This window comes from Leopardus geoffroyi, chromosome C2, assembly GCF_018350155.1.
Source record: "Leopardus geoffroyi isolate Oge1 chromosome C2, O.geoffroyi_Oge1_pat1.0, whole genome shotgun sequence".
NCBI lineage: Eukaryota > Metazoa > Chordata > Mammalia > Carnivora > Felidae > Leopardus > Leopardus geoffroyi.
Window position 1 is genome coordinate 61,107,511 of NC_059333.1, and position 26,999 is coordinate 61,134,509.

General features: G+C 39.3%; 1 protein-coding gene across 48 annotated transcripts in view; it reads right to left on the minus strand.

Annotated features, from left to right (window-relative positions):
• The window catches only part of ZBTB20 (zinc finger and BTB domain containing 20), a 770,914-nt gene that overhangs the window by 276,355 nt on the left and 467,560 nt on the right, over positions 1-26,999 (minus strand). For 3 of the 48 annotated variants that reach the window (XM_045436918.1, XM_045436903.1, XM_045436912.1), the window contains exons 1-2: positions 11,847-12,040; positions 11,085-11,210 (exon numbers count right to left, since the gene is read on the minus strand). The exons of 40 other annotated variants lie outside the window; for them this stretch is intronic. The gene's annotated coding sequence lies outside the window, so the exon portion shown is untranslated. Of the gene's footprint in view, positions 1-11,084; positions 11,211-11,846; positions 12,164-19,836; positions 19,952-26,999 lie in introns of those variants that run through there. 5 more of the 48 variants (XM_045436924.1, XM_045436913.1, XM_045436914.1 and 2 more) reach the window with 3 other exon arrangements.

Sequence of the window (26,999 nt, forward strand, 5' to 3'; positions counted from 1 at the left end):
TCATTCTTCAATGCTCAGCTTTTACATACACATATACATATACAAAAACATGTACAGTTAAAGCTCTCCCTCTACTATGAAGCCTTCCATGTATTAGTAGAGGTTATTCTGATATGAATTCTTATAGCATTGACTGCCTTTCGTTATTGCTCATTTTGCTGCATAATAATAGACTAGTAATTTCCACATAATTAGCTTTAGGATCTAATTACTAATCTCTGCAACAAGACTATACAAACTATAAGCTCTTTGTAGGCAGGTATCATATCATTGACAATCAGTAACACTGTTAACTATTGTGACAGGTACTAATTAAGATTAGCATCATATTTGTTTCTAAATTTAAATTGTAACTCTTCTGGTGGTGCCTGGGTGGCTCAGTCGGTTAGGAATCTCAAGGTTCAAGAGTTCGAGCTCTGAGTCAGGCTCTGTGCTAACAGCTCAGAGCCTAGAGCCTCCTTCAGATTCTGTGTCTCCCTCCCTCTCTGCCCCTGCTCTGTCGCACATGCTCTGTCTCTCTCTCTCAAAAATAAACATTAAAAAAATTAAATTGTAACTCTTCCCGTTTAAGAGTCTGACAAATAGTGATAATAAAGAGAACACAGTAAATATATCAACATATAATGGTTAATGGTCTTTACTGGATGCAACAATGTTGCATTTTGCTTTTAGTTCCTCCCCCTTTCACATGTGATATTTACTACTAGACACATTCTACACTAATGCCAACATTGCCCAATTAAATTTTACATTAAGATTTGGATGTTGTTAGCACCAACCCAGAGGTAAAGCAGCTATAGGGCAACTGAGACCTAGTTCAGGATATAAGATCTCTGAAAATTCATCAAGGGGTTAAGATAAGGACCATTGTGGGAGGCATAGCAAATAGTACAACACAAAGTCTGCCAAGGTTGTTGAATGCTATTTCTTACAGATATGGCTTGATATCAGCTTTCATTTACTTATTATTGATATAAGCATATTTTCCTCAAAATATAATAAATATAGAAAGGGTTATGTGAACAACATGATATAAAGATCAAAATCAAGGTTGGAAACAAGGACATCAGATTAAAATGTGAATGGATAATGAATCACTTGTAAGATTAAATTCAAATTTCAAATGGGAAGAAGGCATAGGTAGAGGCATAAAGAACATAGTTGTAAAGATGATGTCCATGGCACGATGAAGGAAAAAATGAAGCAGATAGAAGGGTAGGCCTTTTATATTTATTGGAAATTTTTGTTGAGAGTTTCAAATCAGGCAAGAAGACAAAATTAACTGGGAGAGTTTGGACTGGAAGACTGAGAATAATAGTGAGGGACAGTGAATATTATGACCTAGGTAAATAATGAGGTCAGCATTTAGAACATCAGATAGCCAGGACTAAGACCTAAGTGAAGAGGCTGGAAGTAGAAGAACATTCATTCACTCAGTCATTCATTCACCCATCCTACATTTATTGAGCTGACATAATAATTTATTGAACTATACTGCTGAACTGATCAATAGACCTGGATTTGGCCATGCTTAACAGAATCTACAGTTTAGTAAGAACTTAAGTGATAAGAAGAGAGGAACTAGAGTGAGTAGGTAATAGGAGTGAGCCCAGCAACTGAGTAATTCTGCATCAAGTACTGGAAACCAGCTTTTAAGGCTAAACTGGAATCAAACCCACCACGTCCATGTATGAATTCCTTATATGTTCTCTGCTTAAGATGACATTGAGCCTAATGAGACATTGAGATTCATGTGAAGGTGAAGTTTAAGCCCACAGATGGGATACGCAAGCCATCTTAGGTGGATAGGGTATGTGTGCGTGCGTGTTTGTATATGTGGACATACCTACCCTTGTGTAGGTTTTTTCCTAACAGGTATTAATCATGACTTTACAGGGAAGGAATAAGTGATGACGAGGAGGATGATATTGGTGATTATAACAGCAGCCAATGTTTACTGGGTGCTTCCTGTGTACCAGGTATTGGGTGAAATATTTTACATTCATTAGATCATTTACTCCCCACAGTAATTTTATGATTATGGTATCATCATCTCTATTTTACAGATTAAGAAACTGAGGCACTGAGTATTAAACAGCTTTTTCAAATTCACACAGCTACTAAGTGGTAGGACCCAGGCACTCTGCCCTCTTAAGCACGCTGCTATGCTACCTAAATCCAGAGGAACAATAGAAGAATTGTATTCTCTCACGTCAGAACTTGTCTATGTCTATATAATAACTTTTTACATTCCCATAAATATAAATGTTCTGAGGATACTCTTACTTGAGCAATAGCCCTTCTCAGAAGTGTAACAATGGCATATTACGTTGTTCAAGCATATAATGAAAGTATCATGGTAACAGATGAGAGAGATTGGGCTCTTATAGATTTTAATTTTTAGGATGCTACTTAAGCAATAAAGAAATACTGTGATGAAGTGGTAGAACAATAGGCAGGTCAATATGGAAAGTGAAAATATCAGTTTCAGTCGGCCCCTGTGTGGGGGTCCAGCTCTCGACATTTTCATTCTCCACTTCTCCACAGGGTGACATAAGAGTTAATAAGATGACTATTGAACACCTTTACCTTATGAGGAATCATAAGTTCTATTATTACTGTGATTTTTCTTAACCATGATAATTCTGCTAGAATTTCTTATTCAGACAGCATGTGGACAGATGAATCCTAAACCAGGAATGAGAGTGACCAAATAAAACATCAGGACCATAATGGCTGAAGGAGTTGGGACTCCGGTGTCCAATTTTGTAGTGTCTACTCTTGACAAAGTTGATTGTTAATGTAGGGGTATAAACATGAAATTTTCATTAAAACAACAACAACAACAACAACAATAACAACAACAACAACAACAACAACAACAAAACATACCATATTTAGCTTTGATTCTTTCTTTTTTTATCTCCTGGAATCAATTCCAAAGCATCATAGACATTCAAGTCAATTATTACTGTTTGCAATTTTCAGCTTGACTATATCTCAAGACAGAATGCCCCCTTTAGACATCAAGGGAATCACTTTCATGGAGCACTGTATAAGCTGCATCTTACTGGGTATTAAGACTATCCAGTACTATTATTTTCATAAGTGATCTGGGTCAAAAAAAGAGGGGAAAGAATGGGGCAAGGACTTCTAGGCTGTAAACCCTGTTGTACAGGTAAGTCCAAATATCCCTGTTTTGTAGCCTCAACATGCCAGAAGACCCCGACCTCACATTTGATAGAGAATATCTTGAAGCAGAAAAACAGGAACACCCAACCTCTGAACTCGTCAAGGGTTTCTGCCCCCTTTTAGCATTTGACCCTCAATGAATAATATAGCTGCTTTTGGCCCTTAGCTTGAAGTAGCTGCAAAGGTGACTGACACCTGTCATATTTTAGGACAGCTTATCACCTCATCCCCTGGAGTGATTGAGTATTTATAGACACAAAGATAGAAATATAAAGCACATATGTATAGGCAGGAGTCCCCTGGAGGTGGCGATTAGGACCAGGCAGTAATTTTAGCTTGAAGTTCCTACGACTTAAATAGCCACTTGAGCTCTGCTCTTGCAGTTTACGATGTCAATAGAACCCCTAAATGAAATTACAGCCTTCTGATACGCAGCAGGATATCCTTTCTTTGCCATGCAATGTACACGGCCAGGAGAAATTGCTCTGTATATGGAGTTTCACTAAAGCAGAATTTATCATAAGGCTGCTCTGCTAAAATATCATTATGCTGTTATTCACTGGATAACACATCTAATGACTCGGGGTGCACTTGATAGCCATGTTTCAGTGAACACAGACGCACGCCCTGATGTGAACTGGGCACTCCAGTGCTGCAAAGCGCTATCGATTTCAATTCTACCATAATTTACACCTGGCTTGTTTTGCCAATAGCTTGAACCCATGCTAACAGTGGAACATACACATACAAGTATTAGAGACATCAGAAAGGAACTGTATAGCAAAAATGCATGCCGCCAACATTCTAAGATCCTGCTTTTATAATAATCTCCCTTGATGCTAATTAAGTATTCCACACAACTTTCTCTGTTATGCATGGGCATTTCCTCTGTTCTGTTAGCACTGTTCCATGGCTGTTGGTGAGAGTAATAATAACCTCTTACATTTGTACAAACTGTGGGTACTTCCGGGGCAGGATCCGGGTGCCAGTCATCTTGGTTCCCCCACCATTTGGCATGATGACCGGCCTATGATAGTTGCTCATAATAGTCATCCTTTCTAAGGCTCCTCTTCCTCTCTCTGTTCCATCAATGTGGTAAACTCCTAAGGATCAGCTCCCTTTTGCTTTCTGTCAATAAATTTTCTTTGAGAAGAGTCCATTCTATAATTTTAACTACTACCATGATGCTGACAATTCAGATGATTGTCCAACTTATGTCTATCTCTGACCTATCTTCGGTTTTCCTGACTAAATCCAACAGCCTACCAGAAGTCTGGATTCTCCCGATGTCTCAAAACAAACACATTCAAAAGCAAATGTATCAGCTTTCCAGCCTACAAAACCTGCTCCTCCTCCTCATAGATTTTCTTGCTTAGTTGTATGAGGCAGAAACCTGGGAGCAATCCAAAATGCCTTCTTCTCTCAATGCCCAGCCCAAAGGTTATTAAATTGTGCTCGTTCTGCCTCTTATCTCTTGAACGTGTCTCCTCTCTATTCCCACAGTTATTGTCCTAGTTCAGGGCTTCACTGTTTCCTGTCTGAATAATTTCAGTTGCCTCCTAATTTTCCTGCCTCCATTCTCCCATTCCTCCAATCCATCCTCCAGCCTGCTGCCAGGGCGATCTTCCATAACACAATTTGATCATTAACCTTCTCTACTTAAAACTTTCGATAGCTCCCCAAATACCACAGGATGAAGTTAAAACTTCTTTGCATGGTGATCAAGGCCCAACATGATTGTTCCCTGCCTACATCTACAGCATCATTTTCCCCCACTCCTCTGCTAAACATTGGTGACACCGATCCCCAACTCTGCCTCATTATTTCCTATTTAAGTGCCTTTGCCCCTCAGCCTTTCCTCCCTCTGACCATCTGGGAAAATCCTTCAAAGCCCAGCATGGATTTATTAGCTCTTCTGTGAAGCTTTCTCTGCCCCCTGCCCCAAGGTACGTTCAACTGAACACACTCTTTTGTGCCTCCAAAGTTCCTTGAACATCCTTCAATTATGATACTTAGCATATGGCATCATCCCAACTTGTCTGCCTATCTGTCCCTCCCATGGAGCAATGTGAGGTCATGTCTTATTCATCTGTGTATTCTCACTGACAAAGTCAAAACCTTCACCACAGCACATAAAGGCCTACATGCTCAGGTCCCCACTGCTTCCCTTCCTTTAGCTCCCACCATTCTTCTGCCTGCCTACTCTGATCCTGCCACAAAGACTACCATGTTACCATTCAAACTTGCCAGATGCATTCTTGTCCAGGGCCCTTGCACTTGGTTCCATGGCCAAAAATGCTCTTGCTTAGATATCTATAAAATTTTCTTCTTCACCTTTCTCAAATGTTGCCCCCTCAATGTGGCATCTCTTCTCTCTTCAATTGAAAATTACAAACTTATCCCTGATACACTCTTACTCTCTTTCCTTCTTCACTTTTCTCCTCTTCAACATGATACACTTGACATATGTACTTGCTTATTATTTTTGTCTCTTGACTAAAATGTAAGCTTTATGAGAACACAGACTTCTGTTTGTTGTGTTTACTGTAGTATCCCCAGCCCTTGCAAAAGTACTGGGTGTACATAATGTGCTCCTCCATAAATATTTGTTAATAAATGCATCCATCTTTAGTTTCTAGAATAATACCTGACACAGAGTAGGGGTTCAAAATGTTTCTTGAATTAATAAATAAATGAGTGAGTGAATGAATTAATGTTAAATCCATGCTTAATGAATGCATTGAAAGAACAGTCTTTGTAATCTGATCCTCATAACCACACTGGTAAGTAAGCTGAGTGGGTACTATTATCCTCGTCAGACAAATGAATTAACTGAAAGGTAAGGAGCCTAAATTAAGACTGCATGGGTAGTTTAAGGTTTGCTACACTTTTCATTTCAGTATTAAAAGGTACAGACAATTCTTTGCACTCTGTTCATGATGTAGTTCTAACATTTATTACACTATTTTGGTTCCTCTTGACTAGGAAGGCAATTAACGGGAGGTGCAAGGTGCTAATACTTTTTATTACGATTTGTGTCTTTCCTTATTAGGTGCCTTTCATAAAGCAGATCCTTTTCTTTCATTTTCAAAAGTGGATTAGGCACTCACACAATTTTGCCCCTCGGAGTGGTTCGTACATGACTACCCAAGAGGACATCATGCTACAAATCCTGCCAGAATGAACTGGAAGGTGAGCGTGGCATTTGTATCTTGAGGATGAACAGGTTGTTGATGCCAAGTTTGTGCTAATGGAGTTGTCCTTAATGTGTTAACACCCAAAGGAGAACAAATTCAACAACAAAACATTTTATTTTTTGGCATGTCTGTGGAGAGTTAACATTTCATTGTTCAAGGGTTAATTATCTATTATGTGAATCACTTCTCCTTCTCCCTCTGGCTGCTTACCTCTAGGAATTCAGTTTACTAAAGGATAAGTAGGGAAAATAAAAAGAGATGAAAAGGCAACTAGTACATTTCATTATATATATTAGAAGTTCTAGAAAAGAATTCTGTGTAGGAGAGAGAATTAGATGTAGTCTGCACATTGCCAAGTTGACTGACCATTGGCAACAGATTTAATTAAAGCACATTTTACACAATATTTTGATTTCTTTTAGTTGTTGTTTATCAGGGTTGGTTTGTAGCATATGAAGTAACTCCCTGAATGTAATTCATGTCAGCAGGGTGCCATTCAAGGTGCTGGAATTTCTCCTCTCCTCTGATGTTCCCAGAGCACTAAAGGCTCCTTAGTGTGCTGTGGTTTAATGACTGAAGCAGCACCAAGAGACCCCACCAATTTCTCTACTCATCCATGAGAAACAATTGCACTTTTTAAAGCTGTATCGTACCTAAAAAGGGGGCATTTAATTAGTGCTTGTTAGGATAGTGCAAATGATTTGGCTGCCTGTCCTCTTGCCCCTCTCTTTATTATGCTGTCCGTCTGCCCCACCCCTTCCCTGTCTAGTTCACAGGGCATTCATAGGCAGTCTTCATGCCTTTCCACATCTGACATCAGCCTGAGCTCCTAAGATGTTGGGTTTGAGGAAAGGAAGAACCACTGATTGACTGTAAGTGAGTACTAACACACTGGAGAGGCCTTTGGTCAATATGATATATTCTAGGTGAATCTGGTACTTTCAGACTGCATGAGCATAACAAGTTGGGTATTTGGCCACCCTCAAGAGTCCTGGAAAATGAATGGAACCACTGCAAGCTCAAAACCCCATGTCCCATCAGAAATCACCTGTGCATTGTAGAAATCTGAGAAGGTACCTTGGCAAAGGGCTGCAGATGCTGTCAGATAGTTGGAAGATCTAATATGGGAATTTAAGGGGTTCAGATATAGAAGAGTTCATTGATTTGTTTTCTGGACATATTTCTTTTGTTATAAGTAAAACATATACATTGTCAATGAATTCGCATATAGATATTCATCCATCACCTATTCCTCCATCCTCCACTTAGAATGAGGCAATTAGACATTGACTAGGAGGGCACTGCATACAAAAAACTTCAAGTCAAAGCAGTATCTGATAAGGGCCAACCGATTTTCTAAATGCTAACAGTGTCAGAAGGGGAAGTTAACTTTTAGTTTGGGTTATCATAAAAAGCTTCAGAGAAAAAAGTGTAACTTGACAAGGATATGATATGGCTGGGTGTCTTGAAAAGATGCCTGGAAAATTATAGTTGCTGATGTTGATATGTAAATACAGCATCAAAGTATTTAATGTACAACTAACTGAGAACCTAGAATAACTTGGGACATTTGTATATAGATTCATTCTTACAAAATAAAGCAAATTCATTAAATATATTCTCACTTTTAAGATAATTAATAGCAATTTAATTTCCTTCCACTTAATTTTAACTACTTTATACATATAGCCATTATTATTTCGAAACTGTACGTAATAGAATCTAGGCCTGTAATTCAACATTTATATTTGTCAGAGGATAATTACTAATCTTATTGGCTAACCAAATCTCACCTTTTGCAGACACTCTTCATAAATATTTGTACAAAATTTCTGTGTTGTCAGTATGATAAAGTGTCAACTACAGTTCACTTAAGGTCAATTTACAAAACATCGGACTGAATTCAAAGGCAAGGAAGCCTAGCTAGTAGTTGGTCATATTATCAATAGCTGAGTATACATATGTCATTATGCAAGTATATATGCATTTACAAGCTAACATACATACACAATCACATGAAACAATGAATCAACCCCTTCTTTTTAACTTTTGAAAATATGCATCTTTTTAAAGGACTCACATCAATATAAAAAGCACTTTTATGTAAATAAAAAATTTACTTTTTTAAATTTAGTTTCTTATTGGTGTGATCATAATTCTGTTATTTAGCAATGTCACTTTTGTCTAACTATGACTGCCTAATTAAATGAATGCAACATACGGGTAGTGAATGCTAACATGATGCATGCAAGAAAATCTACATTTTACAACATGCATCCTCTGAAATGACATTTCAGTTTTTCAAGATGAGCACTGAGAAACTGCACTACTGGTAGTACACTATTAAGTTTTATAACATAAGCATTGAAAAAAATCAGGTAATAATACAACCATTTAAACCAAAAGAAATACATCATTATCTTAACTTGTATATCAGAGATATACTGATCATATTCTGACTTATATACTCAAACTTAGCCGTGGAATTCTTCCACAGCCACGTGGACCTCCAGATCTTGCCAATAATAAGGAAAATCTCTCTGGCAGGTTATATATTTAAAATGTCATCTCTTGGGATACACTCTTAGAAATTCATGTTTACCTATTCTCTGCCTAAGGATGCTCAGAAAATTATATATATAGACGTAGGAGATTTCAACATTAAAATGTTTTCAAAGAGTTAGAGAGTCAGCCTGCCTTAGGTGTAGTCCTAATAGACATCCTTACCAGAGGCTTACGGATAGTTCTCCCGGGAGTCTGCAGCCTGAGTGTTAACTGAGGGAAGCGCAGCCTCCCAGTTAGGTCTTGGTGGTAGTGGGATAAAAGCTAGTTACTTTTTTTATACCATATTTAAAAATTTTTAACACCATTTTTCTATTCAACTTCTTTCTTTAGAAAACAAGAGACTAATGGAAAATCCCCAAGAAAACATTATAACATACAAACAGCATGGCCATAACTAGCATGCCTAACTGAACAGCAAACTTTACCATTACGTACCATTAAACTTTTGTCACACTGGCCTTAATAAAACTGGGAGACTGCTTCCTGTCACAATGACAGGTGAGGGATTTGATGTGCCTCACAAATTGTAGTTTTGTGATAGGAGCCTGACTCTTTGTTCTAGAGGTCATGACAGATCCTTGATGAGGCTGTTGCAGGGGTCCATCTCTGTAGAGAACTTGGGATATATGAGCATGTGTGAGTTTCCTGGTTAAGAATGTGAATCGCCCAGAGTAGCAAACAAAATTCCGAAGCTAAGTACCAATGTAATACGTTGGATGACTGCACCGGCTTGGACAAGAGTGCATACAACAGGCACACACAGTACACATCTGGTTCAATGTAAAATCAATGATTGCTAAAGCATTTTCAACTTTTAGGAGGAATCTACTGGCAATGTGTTAATAGCAAGGACAACTAAAACAATAAAATAGCATCTCTTTCCAAATATTTAAGAACATCGAGTAAGTGCCCCTTAGGCTGGGTTGTGGCTCTTGAAAGTTTTAGCCTATGAGAACCATATTGGGGACATCAAAGACTCCTCCCTACTTCCAAAGAGCAATTCACTTCAGATGCTGCCACACAGTCAAATGTTTTTTATGGCCACCAAGGGTTTTTTTTTGTTGTTGTTGTTTGTTTGGTTTTTCCACTTTTAATATTTTGGAATGTGCCAGATTCTTGAAAGTGGAAAAGAAGATAAGAAAACACGGTAAGATCAAATACCTTTGAAAAAGCAGCTAAGTAGGCACCTGATGGCAAAGGGCATACACACATTCTAGTCGAAATTCCACTTCCATGGAGAGTGTGAGTTATCAGTAAGGACATGGAAGGCACATATTGGCTCTGGAAGTTCGTCTGTGGACTCCTCTGCTAGTCTTGTATCAGACAGGATGCAACCACCCTCATTCCATTCCTTCGACAACTTCCCAGAGCACACTCAACCAGTCTCTTATATTGAGGACAATACTATATTTGGGTTTAATACTGTGAGGACAGTCATCTAGTTTTCCTATGTGAGGATGATAAATTTCCCTGGAACCAAATAAGGATTCTCACTGCATTCTTCTATTCGATACCATGAATGCAGAAGAAGAAAGAAGAGGGTGTGACAAATAATATTTTCCAAGTGTCGGGTGAGGGGAGGTTCCCTAACATTTAAAAGCAACTGGTTCTTAGCAAAGTGATCATTAGAAGAACAGTATTAACAATATTCCTTTGCTATGCATCTACGTTTCTTCCCTGCTCAGCTGGGTACGTAAGTATTCTGAGCAGAATGTAAATGCTTAGAATAGAGTTGCGTGAAGTTGGTAGAGAGAAACTCCAAACGCACGATGAATCCCACTTTCATTTCCCCCTCTTACCAGCCCGAAAGCTACCTCCCTGCCCTCACACACTCACCTACCTTCCTCCTCCCACAAGCATGTCTGCTAGGCATGTCAAGGCTGACATCCATCGGTGGCAGCGTGAAACCTATGCCTGCACGATCCTCCTGAGAACAGACTCAAGGCTCTGCCATTGTCCATAGAATGCTCTCAGCTGTGCACACTAAACTCTTCATCATTCCGTTGGATTGTTTGGTAGCGTTTGAAAAAAACTGTATTTTTTTTTTAAACACCCTTTATTTCCTGACTGCCTCAGAGACACCAAGAATAGAATCCTTGACACATCAAATTCTGGAACCTCACCACTCACCAGGACTGTGGTTCCTGATCCAAGGAGTGTCGACTGAGAATCAGCACAGTCTCTTGAGAGTGTCCAGGCCTGGCTGCTAAGCTCCCTGCTCTGATTAGTTTGTCGAGTTCACAGTGTTCCAGAGTGCTGAAGCACAGAAATTAGGGAGGGGAGGTGGAAGGAAAATCACTGGAGCCTCTTACGATCTAACTTCCACTAACTGAGAGGAAATGTCTTATAAATAAACAACAGCAAGAGAAACAAAAAAAAACCCCATCCCGTCCTGCCAGAGGAATGTACATTATTGTCTCCCGACGGAAAACTTTACACCACACCAGAATGCAGCCATGTCTCCTGAAACTACCTCCCTCAAAACAGAAAGAAAAAGAGAATCAAGAAGAAAAAAGGAACCAAAAAAAAAAAAAAAAAAAAGAGTTTTCATCCCCTTGAATTCTGTTGGGAAGTTCATGTGAGTTCCCAGTAGACAAACTAAACGAAGCAGTTTTAACAGTGTCACTGTTCCAGGATTTCTTGCGGAGGCTGCTTATTAGCAAAATTTCATTTCTGCCCAGATCATTGCTGTGCCATCCGGACATTTTCAGAAGGGAAGTTCAGGGAAGCGGGGGAGGGTACAACTGTGGAGGAGAGGAAGAAGAGAGGACAAAGGAACACTCCTGATGAACCGGAATGCCCTGGCCACGGCCATGAGAAAGCCAGCCCCCACCCACCACCCGACCACTGCTTGTTGAGGACTGGGTGATGCAGTGTGTGTAAGCTACTTACTCTTTCTGCTCGGGAGGCTGAGGTTCCTACATTTCCAGCTCATGCTGGACTGTACCGTAAGCAACAAGTGAAATGAGTTCAGTGATCTCATTCTAGTCCTTCGACTCCTGTCCACATCGCTAAGCGACTGCACAGCTTGGCACAGGCCAGGATGAGTCAGCAGTCTCTGGTCATGAGAGGCCAGGCCTGGAATAGCAGGGGGGTTTAGGTCAGGAGCAAAATGAAGCAGAAAGGCAGTCTAGATGGCAGGGCTCAGCCCTGCAATACACGGAGATACTGCAGGTCAAAACGAAAGAGCCTCATCAGCTCTGGGGCGAAGACTGCAGGATTGTAGAGAAAGGAGCAGCAAGGGAAAAACTTAGAACAGCTGCCTACCAAAATAACAAGAACAAATCAGAGTACCCCAGGCAGAAAAAAGGGGCACTGGCAGAGCCCTCGAGGAGAAAAGATGTTCGTTAAGATCTCTGGAATTCCTTGTTTTCCAGTGTGCTCCTGAACTTGATTTCAGAAAGCAGTGGTTATCTATATACTATCCTGGTATTTTGGTATTGCTTTCCCAATTTGGTAAGCAGCAACACAAACAAATAAAAGCAAAGCACTGCAGTTAAATAGCAAGAAGCCTCTACTTCCTAAAAGAATGTAATTACAAATAAAAGACTGATATCTGAAAGATGTACAATTTGAGTCAGTAGTGTCTTTGTATATAACCTGCAAAATACTGGTCATAAAATAGCTAAAGAGTACAGAAGTACTCCTTAAGTCAAACTTGGGTGGGGGTAAAGAAGAGCTGAGAGAAAAGAAAGGGGCAAGTTCAGTGATGAAACACAATGGACATATGATATTGTGTCCTTATTTCTACTCCATGGGGTCAGCATAGATGTACATCAGAAAAAGAGGCCTCCCACTAACAGGACTTTCTAGCATCTCTCCCTGTACAGTATTGCTCCAATATAGCAAGAGGAGAGGGAAAACAAAATCTCAGAGGGAGGAACAAGTTTCAACATAAAAAATAAATCACTAACAGGGGTGTGTGGGTGGCTCAGTCGGTTAAGCATCCGGTTTTGGCTCAGGTCATGATCTCACAATCCGTGGGTTCGAGCCCCGCATCGGGCTCTGGGCTGGCAGCTCAGAGCCTGGAGACTGCTTTGGATTCTGTCTCCCTCTCCTTCTGCCCCTCCCCGGCTTGCACTCTGTCTCTCTCAAAAATAAATAAACATTGAAAAAAAAATTAAAAAAAAATTTTTTTTTTCAACGTTTATTTATTTTTGGGACAGGGAGAGACAGAGCATGAACGGGGGAGGGGCAGAGAGAGAGGGAGACACAGAATCGGAAATAGGCTCCAGGCTCTGAGCCATCAGCCCATAGCCCGACACGGGGCTCGAACTCACGGACCGCGAGATGGTGACCTGGCTGAAGTCGGACGCTTAACCAACTGCGCCACCCAGGCGCCCCGAAAAAATTTTTAAAAAGACCACTAACAGACATTTTGTTTGGGAGGAGGCAAATCACCCTATGAGCCAATGGATAAGGAAAAGTCTTAGTATCTGAAACAACCTTAGAGGAACTGTATCTGGATACGGAGACTGGGGTGGAGACTGAGAATTATCAGCAAATAATAGTGATGACCTCATAATAAGGAGGAAAGCAATCTCAAGTCAGATGGTGTGCAGCAAGAACAACATGGAAAGAGAATAGATCTACAGAGTTGGGAAATACTAGTAGAATAATAAGGACCCACTATATGTTCCTAATTGTTATCCTTCAGAGTTGCATACATATGTAAGATGTGTAAGAAAATGGAGAGTAAATTGCATTTAGTTCTCATGCCCCACTGTATCAAATTATTTCAACACATCTTTATTAAATGCTCAACCTTGGGCAGATGACCTTTCTAGCCTCAATTTTCTTTTCTTTGAAATGGAATGTTATCACCCTTATTGAATTATTTATAAGGCTTGAGGAACTGTTTGTCAATCCTTATCATAGCAGTGTCTGTCACATGGTAAACACTCAATAAAGTGCTATTGTTTTTATTTGATTGTCATATCATCTTCGTAAATGCCCACTGAAAGAGTCATTTCCAGTGTTGTTTTACTGAATCCAGTGGAACCAATATAAAGCCTCCAGTAAAATCAGCTGTGTAACACTCTTCAGAGAATGCTACTTTAAAAAAGTTTATTTCTATTTGGATATATTAAACGTTATCCTTGAACACAGAGGATGTTGAGAATCTATCATGTTAAAATCCTGACTTGGGGTATCTACATTATCAAAGCAGCTTGAAGCTTAACAGTGTCCAGTAACTAGAAGCCTAAAAAAAGAAAAGAGGGATTTTTAGAAGGTTCTCCAAAAGCAACAGGATAAAAGTGCTATTGGCCTTGACCGCATGATGAGGGTTTTTTACCAAAGGGGAAAACTTAGTCCAGTTGATCATCCCAGCCTAATTGATTAATTGTGGGTCTGACCATCTGGCTGATGAATGCTGACACCCAGCAGTGATTACTGTGTAACACAAATCCGGATGTGCTCTCCCTGATGCCTCCCACAATAATGGCAACTCTGAACTTAAGGTTAGTTTATTCAGGCCTCTTGGCTCAATCTCTTCATGGAACAGTGGTTGTGGCAGGGAATATTTTACTAGACCTGGTCAAGCATTATCTTCTCTTATTTCAGTTACCCCCTCCTTCCCAACTCCACGCCTACCCACTCCTGAGCCCTCACTTGCCTATAATCACTTTTCATGCAAAGCATTCCATCTGTAGTTTTCATCATACTGCCTGATTCTCTCATTTCCGGTTGCTCTATTCTGAAAAATATTTGGTCTAAAAGACCTGTACTGCTATTTCACAGGGAATCCTATTGAGACATTTTTATTGTATCTTCCTTGCCACTGGTTTGCTTTAAATTACTCTGAGCTTCTAAAGTAAAAACAAACAACAACAACAGCAAAAAACAACCAATGTGTGTGTATATGTGTATGTGTGTGTGTGTGTGTGTGTGTGTGTGTGTGTGTGTATTTGCTCAAATTCTCCATGAGGTTAATAGAATACAAGGGTTAATAGAAGATAATTCTTATATCTTGAACATACATCTGATCCTCAGTTAGGAGTGTCCTATGGAGAAGACTCTGGAGCATTTTTCACTCCTGGAGAAGGAAAGCCAGGCTCCTGTAAATCACAGGGATCAATAGCAATGCCACCCACAAACCCATCTACACCTGGAGATAACCTGCACGTAGGAGAGTTCGCTAAGCAAATCAAATCTGAATGCGTAAATATAAACCCGGGGGATTACAACCAAAGATTTTATTAGTTTTTGTGGGAAGGCACGGGGGAGTAAACTGACATAAAGTGTCTTGCACAAGCTTGGCCAATGAGTCACAACCAAGCGGGATCATCCATTTCCTCTCTCCTTTTCCCAGACTGATTTCCATCTCAAAATTCATCATGTTTCTTGTTCCCCACAGATGCTGAATTCTTCTATGTTCCAGGCTGGGTTAGTGTTAATTTTCAGTAGACGACGGCAATAGCACGCTGAACTACGGAGTTCCAGACTGGGAACTGGGAAATGTTTTTTGCCTGACTGTCAGTAAACAACTATGTGTCTAGGGCAAGTCAAGTCCCTTAACTCCCCGTGTCTCAGTCTCTTCATTGAAAAATGATAGGGTAGGACCACATGAACTCCATAGTCTCTGCCAACACTAAGATTCTATGGTCCTATAGCTCATTTCCTTTTTCTCTCTGGCATCAACTGCTCAACCACTCTGCTTATAGTCATTTCTCTGCTCTCAGTTACTGATGGAAAAATATCTCCTTCATTTACTACCCGGTATTTGGTATTTGTAATCCCGTTCTCTCTCTCTCTCTCTCTCTCTCTCTCTCTCTCTCTCTCTGATGCTGGATATTTGGAGTCATAAACACAAACATATCCAGATAGATGCTTTAAATTTGAAGGCATTTAAGGAGAATAGCTTTCCCATGTAGAGCATTTAGCATAGCTCGGCATGGAGGAAGCAAGCCATCCAAAAGTGGAGCAAAGGGGCCAATTCACAAATGAGAGGAAGCCTTTCATAATAAGAGTCTCCAGACTCTTCAATTTCGATAAAGCTAAATGCTACCAAATTCCTACTACTTTTCCAATCAATCTCAGACATCATCACAGACACTTGGGACTACAAATTTGAGGACCGGCACTGGCAGTGATGCACTTCTTATTTCACCTCCACTATGTATTGCCAAGTAGGATTTAGGATGGCATAGTAATAAGAGCCAAGAGGACAATCTGTCATTTATTTTCCTCCAAACTTTTCGAAATTTCCCATTTGGGCTCTGTTTCCCAGTTTTAATTTGGTAACTGCCATTTTTCAGCATTTCTTTTAACAGGTTACTAATAATTTCTGATACAGGATCTCATATTTCATTTTGTGCTGCTAGAACTGCTGTTAATATTTCATCTGCCTTCAGTTCAGCTCGGAATAAAGGCTGCTAGGTTTTTGATACACTGTTAACACTTTGGTTCTGAGGATTTGATGACCAGTATTCATCCAGTTTGTCCATATCTTGTTGGGTCAAAGTAAGAGATTGCTTGTCTCGGAAATATTTCAGGGTGTGGTATACATTCTAGGGATACTTCAGAGTTTTTGTTTTTGTTTTTTTCTGGATATTTGATGAAAACAACAAAAACAAATTTTTGTGTTTGTTCTCCCAGGTAACTTGCTATCTGCTTCAGTGGTAGTGTTCTGGAAGCAGAGTACAGTGGCTAAGAACCAGGGCTCATAGGGATATCTAGGTTCAAGTTCTGGCTCTGAAACTTACCACACATATCATGTTAGGCCAGTTCCTTAACCTTCCCAAGCCCCTGTTTTCCCTCTGGTAAAACAGAGATAATAATAGTATCCACCTGTATTGCTATGAGGATTCAATAAATTAAAAAAAAAGTGCTAAGGACTTTCCGAGTTCCCAGTAAAGGATGGGTGTCATTATTACCCTAGTATTAATAATCTACCAATTCACATTACAGTGTTATTTTGCAACATCTTTTCAAGGACAACAAATCGCTTTTGAGTCCAGACTTCTGTTGTTTGCTTTATTATATTGTTCACATTTAAAAAATTCTCAGTGAAATCAAGTAAAATATTTTAAAGTTGATCCTTAGCATGACATATACTTAAAAATAGTATATAACATCATATCATTATGTCACCTTTCAATGTAGCATCAGATTCTCAAAGTTTTTATTCATCTAATAGCCAGGCCTAGAGAAGGTGCCTTGTACCATACCAACGCTAATCCATTCCATAAAGAGATGGCTTATCATATTTACTTTCCCATACTCCCAAAGAATACAGATTATTCTAATATTCTTTGGGTATGTAGTATTCCAGGTCCATTAGGAGAGAGAAACCACATAGCAATTTGAACAGGAAAAGTGTAATATAAAGAATTATTAACTATAACAGCGGATTGCAGTAATGAGGGAGTAGCTAGTAAGAAGTAAAGAGAATTCTAAATTATATAAGAATAGCAAATATAAGGAGCAATCATTACTTCTAGGGCTGAGACACGGTGCCCAAGGAAGAGTCTCCTGAAACCCAGGAGAGGGACCCAGATTTTGGTGGACCAGGCATGGATATTTATGAATGGTTGGCAGAGAAACTGCTGGGGAGCTGTACCGGCAGAACTTGCTGGACATCTGCACTCTGGGGAGCAGGGTGGTGTCTCACCTGAGGCACTCTGCTACACGAACCACCCAGTGTGAGTGTGTGTGTGTGTGTGTGCGTGTGCGTGTGCAGGCGTGTGTGGTGGGTGCTGGAGGGAAGCTACCAGTCGCTGGGCCCTGGAGAGGCTATATGTTCTTCAGCTGCTGGACCCCAAGGCAGTTGTGTGTGCTGCAGGGGTCGGGCCCTGGAGAAACCATATATACTGCTGGAATCTGCTAAAGGAATACTCAGGAACCAGGAAGGAAAACCACGTCCTCCTGAAACTTCTTTCCAAACCCCCTGCTGACTCCCACCAGCTGGGAAAAGAAACATATTTAAAGAACTCAGATACCTCTTCCTAAGGAATGTAAGGAAGGGTAAATTTGGATTTGAGAGGCAGTGCATTGATAACTGGCCCAGTTATCATTATTTGCTCACATATTTTATAAAAATACTTAACTTTGCTGATTACAATCCAACGTTCTGTTCACCTTCACTAATAAATTAACTCTGTACGGCTAAATAAATACTGTCAGAATTAAGGAAAATAACATTCTATTAAATAAGAGTAGAAATACTAGTATTTGTATAATATTTTCCCTCAAGTGATGCCCATGTATGTTTTACCTGTTTATAACTTACAGATGAAGAAAAAGATGTACATAAATACTAAACTATTGACCTAAATTTATGCATCAGTAATCCCAGTCCAGAATCTTAACTAAGTGGGTAATCAGAGAGCCATTACAAAGAACCCACAGCTTCGAGACAGGTAAAAATTATTTTAATTATCATTTTTACTTTTTTTTCTCCTTTTCTTTTTATTGACTCGAGAACTCATATTTGCTGTTGACTCATTTTTTGGGGAGACTGTTAAGTATAGGTTGCTAGTTTTCAGGAAAATGTATCATCTATTTAGCAGGAAATTTTCCCTATGGTTCCTGTCCTATATTGTCATATCCTCAATATCAAATAGAGAAGCATCAGGAAATGACCCATGTGGTGCATTCTTCAAGGTACACAGTGATCACTCTTAGAATTGGTTTTGCATATGAATAGGGAGCTATCTTGCTGAAATACTGCCCTTGTTTTGCCTAATTCCTCAATTCCTTTAAAAGGAGGCTTGAATCTGGCAGGCCTGGGTGGCTCAGTCGGTTGAGCATCTGACTTCTCAGGTCACGATCTCTTGGTTCATGTGCTTAAGCCCCATGTCAGGCTCTGTGCTGGCAGCTCAGAGCCTGGAGCCTGCTTCGGATCTGTGTCTCCCTTTCTCTCTGCACCTCCCCCGCCGACTCCATCTCTCTCTCTCTCTCTCTCTGTCTCTGTCTCTCAAAACTAAATAAACATTAAAAAGGGGGGGGCTGTACTTTTTATTCTCTAGTTAGAGGAATTAGAGGTAGGGTTTTAAAACACAAACCTCTGACATTAGGAGAGGTTGTTGTGGTGAGAGGCTGAAGGTACAGTAAGCAGTTCTGTGGGGAGAGGGACTATGGAGCACAGACTATCACCTCATGTTGACAAACACCACAAAGCACACGTCTCACTCATTCACCCGTTTCTACCCAGGCCTGGCCACAAGTTGTAATGCCCTCACTGTTATGGGAAGGACCTACTTGCTTCTTCCCAGTTGTGTTTTCTGAAAACCAGTGGTATCATCGAGCCAAGCAAGCCTTGTTGGGCCGTCTCGAAGTCGTTGGAGGCAGGCAGGCGTATCTAGGATGTTCTTTCGTTTGTGTTGTGTGTGAGGACTGAGGTTAAATCTCATGACCCTATACACATTTGATCCCCACCTCCCCCGCAAACACCCACACACACACACACACACACACACACACACACACACATCTCTCCCTTGCAATTTCTGAGTCCAAAGGGAGATGATGACAAAGGAGAGCTGTACGTCCACGTGAATCAGGCGGGCGAGTCCCTTTTATTTTAGTTTGCCCTTCTGTTCAGCAGGCTTTTCTGCTCTGACCCACTATACTTACCCTGTCGGCTGCTCTTACTAGCAACATGCCTTTTTAATCAGCCTTCCTGGGGTCTGCATTTGATTACAGCATTTGTGTTCTATTTTGATTCTTTTGTACTGTGCCCTGTGGTGTTAGCTTGAAAGGTGTTATTTATAAAATGAAATTCTATTGTATTGCCACTTGGATTCAAAGAGGACATATAATATTAATGCAGAATGTATTTAATAATATCTTGAATCTATTAAATCAATTTCTTCATGAGAACACAGAATGGGAGGGAGGCCAGTTGGTTAGTAACCAGGTAATGAGATTTAAGAATTACCTGAACTTTCCTTCACAAACACTTGTGAAAGCCGGCACAAGAATCATTCTCTTAACGTCAGGGTTTCCAGAAGGAGGCGACTACCTTTCCTCAGCCAGCCCAGTGCAGCATGCACCTGTTTAAACATTCAATTGTGAAGGCCAAACATTTTCCTAGGCCCTTAGATGCAAATTTTTTGACTAAGGAAACCATGAGGCGAAACACGGATATGACTTTTTTACTACCTAGGAAAATTTAGGTAAAGAGGGAAATATAATCACCTGTTTCCAAGGAGCTGCTTGCAAGATTTGTAAAAGAAAAAAAAAAAAAAAAAAGACATTTCTTATGTTCCTGACTCCTCTGGAAAGCAGGCTAGGAAAATCCTAGTGATACTAATAATGGAGGCAGAGTTTTCAGGGTGGCTTGTTTAGAATGATGTTCTCACCTAGCATAAGTGCAGCTTTCTTTACAGCTGCTGGTTCTCTACACTCAAATGTGTATGGATTAGATCGATGAAGAAGTCCCCAGCTTCTCTTCTAATTTTAATGCATGCCCAACACTGAAACATTATATCACAGTACCACAGCTTGCTTATCACATCTGTTGCTGTACACATGCCATTCTTCCCCTATACCCTTCCCACCCAGCCCCCACCCCCACCCCCGTTGATACAACTGAAATCATCAATGGCTAAAGTGCTGTTTGAACATGGAATAAGGAAGGATCCAGTGTGGAAGAAGTCTGTCGGGCCCTATAGAACTTGCTAAAAGAAACTGTCACACCCAAGGAAAGTTGGCTGTGCAGTTCTGGATGACAGCTCCTAGATTTCCACGTGTTCTCACTCACTGGCTCATCATAGAACTCCAGGAAATCTAGGGTCCAGTTTCTAAACAGGAAAATGGGAATAATTACATTTATCTTTTTCTACATGCATTGGGCTTCTTTAGGGTTGATGAGATAATAGTTCTGAAATGCTCTAAGTTCTCTGCAGTGATGGTAGGATGCAAATGCACAATTTTATTAAAATGATAATTCAGACCCTCTTTTGGGTTCTTCAAATCCAGATATCAGAAACAGTGATGAATGAATTTGCACCCCTTTGGGAATAAATTATATACCCTCATTCATAAATAACATCCCAAATACAAGGAGTGAGGATTTGTTGGGAAATAGACATCTCAATCTCGAATGCATCAAATTACAAGCTACTTATATAAAAAGATCATATTATTCATCTCTGTATCCATCCAGATTTCACCATATTGATTTGCATTATGTAAGTATTCTACTCATATTTCTTGAATTGAACTGAAAAATGAGATCATACAATTTTAGAGCTGAAAGTAGCTAGAGACCATGTAAGTCCAGTTAACTCATTTGGCAGGTGATAAAACCAATGCCCAGATAAATTAATAACTTATCCAAGTGCAATATTAGCAATGTTACAAGTCTTTGGAGGAGTTGTTAAAGCTCTGCCATTGAAAATATATCCCTCAATCAATTAAAACAAAATAGATGTTCTTTTGTCAAATAAGAAGCACTCGTCAGATCAAATAAATCCAAAGTATTCTAATCTAACCAGGGAGGCTGAAGTCTAAAGTAACAAGTAAATTTCATTAAATGGCTATAGACCATAAGTGTGCTAAAAATGCCAACTTACTAAAGTTGCCTATTTTATTTATTTTTAAAAAATTTCTAAGGTTTATTTATTTTGAGAGAGAGACAGAGAGAGTGAGCAGGGGAGGGGCAGAGAGAGAAGGAGAGAGAATCCCAAGTAGGCTCTGTGCTCTCAGCATGGAGACTGATGAGGGACTTGAACTCACAAACCATGAGATCATGACCTGAGTCAAAACCAAGAGGCGCAAGCCTAACCGACTGAGCCACCCAGGAACCCCTAAAGTTGCCTTTTTAAAACACTGTGCCTACCCCCCAATCCATTGGTGTACTTCTCAGGTAAAATCAAGGTCGTACATATAAAAAGTAATGTTAAATCTTTGAAATTATATCGGATTCATGGTGGTGCAATTTAAAGATGAGATTACTTTTATCTATTATTTCAGTCTACTATTAAGCCATGTAGTAGACCTGTAAACCAAATTTAAATTCTAGGTTTTGGGAAATAAAATAGGACAAGAGACTTTATCCTTTGTTAAATAAAAAAAAAAAAAAAATAAGCAGGCCTTATAGTGAGAAAGGCAATTTCTCTTTGGTAGAAGTTGCTTATACAGTATTTGCAGAAACAAGTTGGTTTGACTCTTGGCTGAGTCAAGAATTGTCCAGTTAAATTAGTACCATAATAACAAAAGTCAGTCAAACTATCCTTCTGACTGATTTGATTTCTTTTTTTTTTGAAGAGTATTAATTTTTTTCTTTTATCTTAAATCAATAAAAACATTTAAATTATTAATTAGAATGTAAGCAACTTGTAGTCAGAGTTATTTCAATAACCTCCTAAAAGCTGTAGCAGGGTGACTGGCATACAACAGACCCTGAATAAATATAAAAACTTCAATTGTTGTAGAATAGTAATCGAGGAAATCTCCAATGAGCGACTTTTCATTTTTCAGAAGCTCCTAGCACACTGGAAATCCCTGGTCACAGAGAACAGAACTTGGAGCAAAAGGAGCAAAAGAGTGCTGTGGGAGTGGTGCTTCCAGTGCTTGGAGGGCCCGTTGGACACTACTGTTTGTGTACCACCAAAACTGGATTCTGGAAACACAATTGGGCTTTCACAGGTCAAGTTCAAATTATTACCTTGGTATTTCAGCCTCTACTTCTTGCTCTACCTTGCTTAGGCATCCCAGGTCCCAATACATCCCAACAAGTATTCTGGGGTAGAGCCAGACTATGTTAGTTTTTCCCTTTATCCTGGTATTGTCAAGGGAGTCCTAAATTTTACATTTTCTCTTCTATTATCTCCATAATTTGTGAAGTCATGTCTGGACTTCTGGGTTGAAATATTATGCGTTCATTTACTGTGATTCAATAATCATCTACTGTGTGTGAGACACTAGGAAAATAAAAAGAAATAAGGCTTACTTCCTGCCTTCAAATAATTAAGGAATTCACAATGCGGTGACTACTTCTCATATACAGCATATGTGTTCCTGCTCTCAGCTTTTGTTCTTCTCTTGTTGGAGGGTCCTATCGTTATTCTTTTATTGATCTCATTGTTTTAGTTACTCGTAGTCCAGCTTATGTTCTACCTCCACATACATCATTTTCTAGTTTTTGTGGTACACATTAACTTCCCTTTGGTTCTGGTGAACACGAATAAGAGTTGACACGAATGCCCCCCCAATACCCATTCCCCCAATTCCTCCTAGCTACATACCCCTATTTTGTTCAGAATGGTAATGTGCTCAGTCCTGGATGATGACTTGTGATATTTCCAAGCCAATTATGACAAATCTGTTTCCTGATTTCCTTGCCTCCCTAGCAACCAACGGCGGCTTTGGGACCCAGTTCTAGTTAGTAAGTTCCATATGGCAAATCTGCTGAGAAAGCTTTTTCTCTTCTGATAAAGGCAGAGGTAAAAGGTGATCCTTCGGCATCTCCCTTCCTCCCGTTTTTTTTCTCCTTTTCTAAGTGTGTATTTAAATTCTAGTTAGTAAACATATAGTGTAATGTTAGTTTCAGGTGTATGATATACTGATCCAACACTTCCAGACAACACCTGATGCTCCCTTCTTCCCTCTTTCAACATAGACATGATGCTTGGAGCTGTAGCAGCTATTTTGTGATCCTAAAGCAACAGACACGAACAAAAGGCAAAGAGAACCCCAGAGATGTTGGCCCTGGCTTTATCACATACCAGCAATTCCCTACCTCTGGACTTCCTGTTCTGTGAAAAACACAAACCCTTATTGTTTAAGCCACTCAAGTCAGGATTTCTGCTACTGTACACTTTCTAATCAAGAAATAACTTTCATAATTTGAATTATCCAAACTATTCTTCCTAACGAGATGGCAAACACTGGTTACATTCTTGGCATTTAATAAATACTCATTTGCTTCCTATCTTGACTATGTATACTAGACATTCAATATACGTAATGAAATTCTCATTCTGAAAGCAGGAAAGGGGAAAATTGTACTAAAACATGAAAAGAGAATTAAACAAGGTCAAAAAAGAAAAAAAATGAGTCTAAAGTAAGAAGTTCTATGAGAAGAATTTGTTACAACCCAGTTCAGTTACAACCTATAATGAAAGAATCTTTCTAAAGTTTTCCAAAATTAGTAGAAATATTTTTAAGTAAGAAGTAAGACATTAGAATAAGCCCCAAAGGGATGAATATTTTAAAGAAGATATCATATAAACAAGATTTCTATTAAATACAAAGAAGACAATGCAATGCAGTTCCAGCTGTATTAAAACTAAGTGAGGAACCAGCATTGTTAAATATCACTTTTAAGGAGACACTTTCTCTGTCCCTTAGGTAGCAGGACTGACTCATCCAAACGCTCAAGTTCTTAGCATGCTAATTAGTTTCCAAAATCTTTCACCTGAGGTTTAACCCATGCTTGAGGAAACTATTATATATAGCATTTGCTTTTGGAGAAAAACTACAGAAGCTGGGACAGAAGCTATTTTCAAGCCTTCCAAATATTACAGGTAATGGGGAACTGTTGAGAGAAAGAAGTAGCTTTGGGTCGTTTTAGGTTAGTGACCTTTAATATAAGGTGTGATTTAATCAGAAGCCAGAGTAATCATAGCAGGAGGTGGGGAAAAGGACTCAGAGCTGCCTGGAGTTAGTGATGACTTTGGTGGCCACTTTCAGCTTGAACTCAAACTGCAGGATTCTGTCAGAGGCTCCACAAACAAAGGGCTGCATTATGGAACACATCTTGTATTCCTTTGTGAAGGATTCCACAACAAAGTTTCATTAGTTCCCCTCCCCACCACATTTTTCCCACTTCCAGGCTGCAACCTGTCCAGAAGGGAAACTTTCTCCCTCAAATAAAAAGTTAAGTTGAAAAAAAAAAAACAACCTGACTTTTTTTTTGTTGTTGTTGTTAGGAACTGAATGAAATTGATTTGAACTTTATACTGACTGGGAAAACACTTTTTTGTTTTAAATATTTAAAAAAAAAATAATGTTTATTTTTATTCTTTTGAGAGAGAAAAAGAGAGAGCATGAGCAGGAGAGGGGCAGACAGAGGGAGACACAGAATCCCAAGCAGGCTCCAGGCTCTGAGGTGTCATCTCATGAACCATGAGATCATGACCTAGCCAAAGTTGGATGCTTAATCGACTGAGCCACCTGGGTACCCCACTGGGAAAATACTTCTTAAGCTAGGTGGAGAAAATTAATCTCATCTGAAGAATTTCCAACTAATTCGGCAACAGTTAGCAACGACTGTCAAACTCTCTGTCTAGATTTATCATTTTCTGGTAGTGTTACTCTGTTGGCTATACCGCTCTTAGAGGGTCACCATGCAATATAGCATTTAAAAAAATTTTAACCTTTATTCATTTTTGAGAGACAGAGAGACAGAGCATGAGCGGGGGAAGGGCAGAGAGAGAGGGAGACAGAATGTGAAGCAGGCTCCAGGCTCTGAGCTGTTATCACAGAGCCCAATGCAGGGCTCAAACTCACGAACCATGAGACCTGAGCCGAAGTCAGACAGTTAACCGACTGAGCCACCCAGGCACCCCTCAATACAGCATTTTATAGGCAAAAATGGAAGACTGAACATTGATGATGCATAGCAATATATTTTCATAAATAGTATCTTTTTTCAAAATAAAATTTATTTTTGTGCTTGATATGAGGATGTTCTAAGATTAAACACAATCCTATGCTATCATATTTAGCTTTGGTGTATAAAAATCTATTTTTTAGCCCTGTGATTTTTTTTATTAATTACTAACTTAAGACCCTTCCGTTACACGATATTATTTTGATCGGCTGTAAAAATAATTTAACTGCTGAACAGATTTTTCCCTTTTAACATTTCAAATGTTGGCTTAATGTTTGTCACTTAGATCCCTATAAAAGTGACTGAAGTTTACAGAGTAATACTGCATAGAACATGTCTTTTGGTCTGAGTCTGGGTTGTGCATAGGCAAAGCTTAGATGGGAGCCCCCAACTACCAAGTGGTATTAAAAACGTTAGGCTTTGAATTTCAACAGGTGACCCTCTTCCTTCTGACTAGGTCTTAAATGGATGTAACATTCCATCACCTCTTGGGCAGAGCAGGAGACTGAACCAACTTCATGGTAGCTGGAAATCAAGGCAAGTTACATGTGGGATACCTGGCTGTTCATTCAGCTGGTCTTTTTTCATTCAAAATGCATCACTTTTAGACTCAGGATTATGTCTTGTATATTGGGTAACCATATCTTCCCATCTAATTCCAACTGTCCAAGCACAATTATTAACAGTGGTCACTTATACTCTCAAAAGTGGCCCAGTATGGATGATAAATTATAGGGCTATCCTACATATGAGCTTTAAAAAAGTTATTTATAACACCATTTGCAGTGATAATCATTCTCTTTAGAGCAAATTAAAATAATCACTATTGGTCAACTTCTGTAAAGAGAGGAATAAACTAAAAGCTTATTACTTTAATCCCAATGATTCAACCATAGAGATTTTGCCATCTCAAAGTTTATTTTAAGATGAGAGTAATTTTGGAATATCATATTTCTATGAATTATTTAGGATTCCTAATTTTAGGCAGTATTGGTTTTTTTGTTAGCCCTATTTCAAACAAGAAGGCTCATTTCCCCTTAAAATTTGTTATAATGAAAAAAGCACAAGATCTGAAATGAAATACTTTGCATCTTGGATTTGAATCCTAATTCAACTATTTGCTTCAATTGGAAAATTCAAATAATCTCTGAGAACATCATTATTATTAACCCCTCCTAAACTGCCTTTAAGGACATTTTAGAAGCCATAAGTGAAAGAGCAATGTATATTGTAAAAAAGGTAACATAATTTCAACATAGTTATTATTTATTTTTATAATAAAGACAGCTTATCCCTTTGCAATTTCTAGGACATTTGTATGCTGAAGAAAAACTGCTCCAACGTAGCTAAGATTGAGCCACAGGTGTGGGGGCTCTTCTCTGACACAGTTTCATCACATTTCGGGTGACACCTGTGCATGGACATCGATGGCCCACAAAGATCAAAGGAGGAAAGACTAAGGACCTTACGCACTAAAGCCA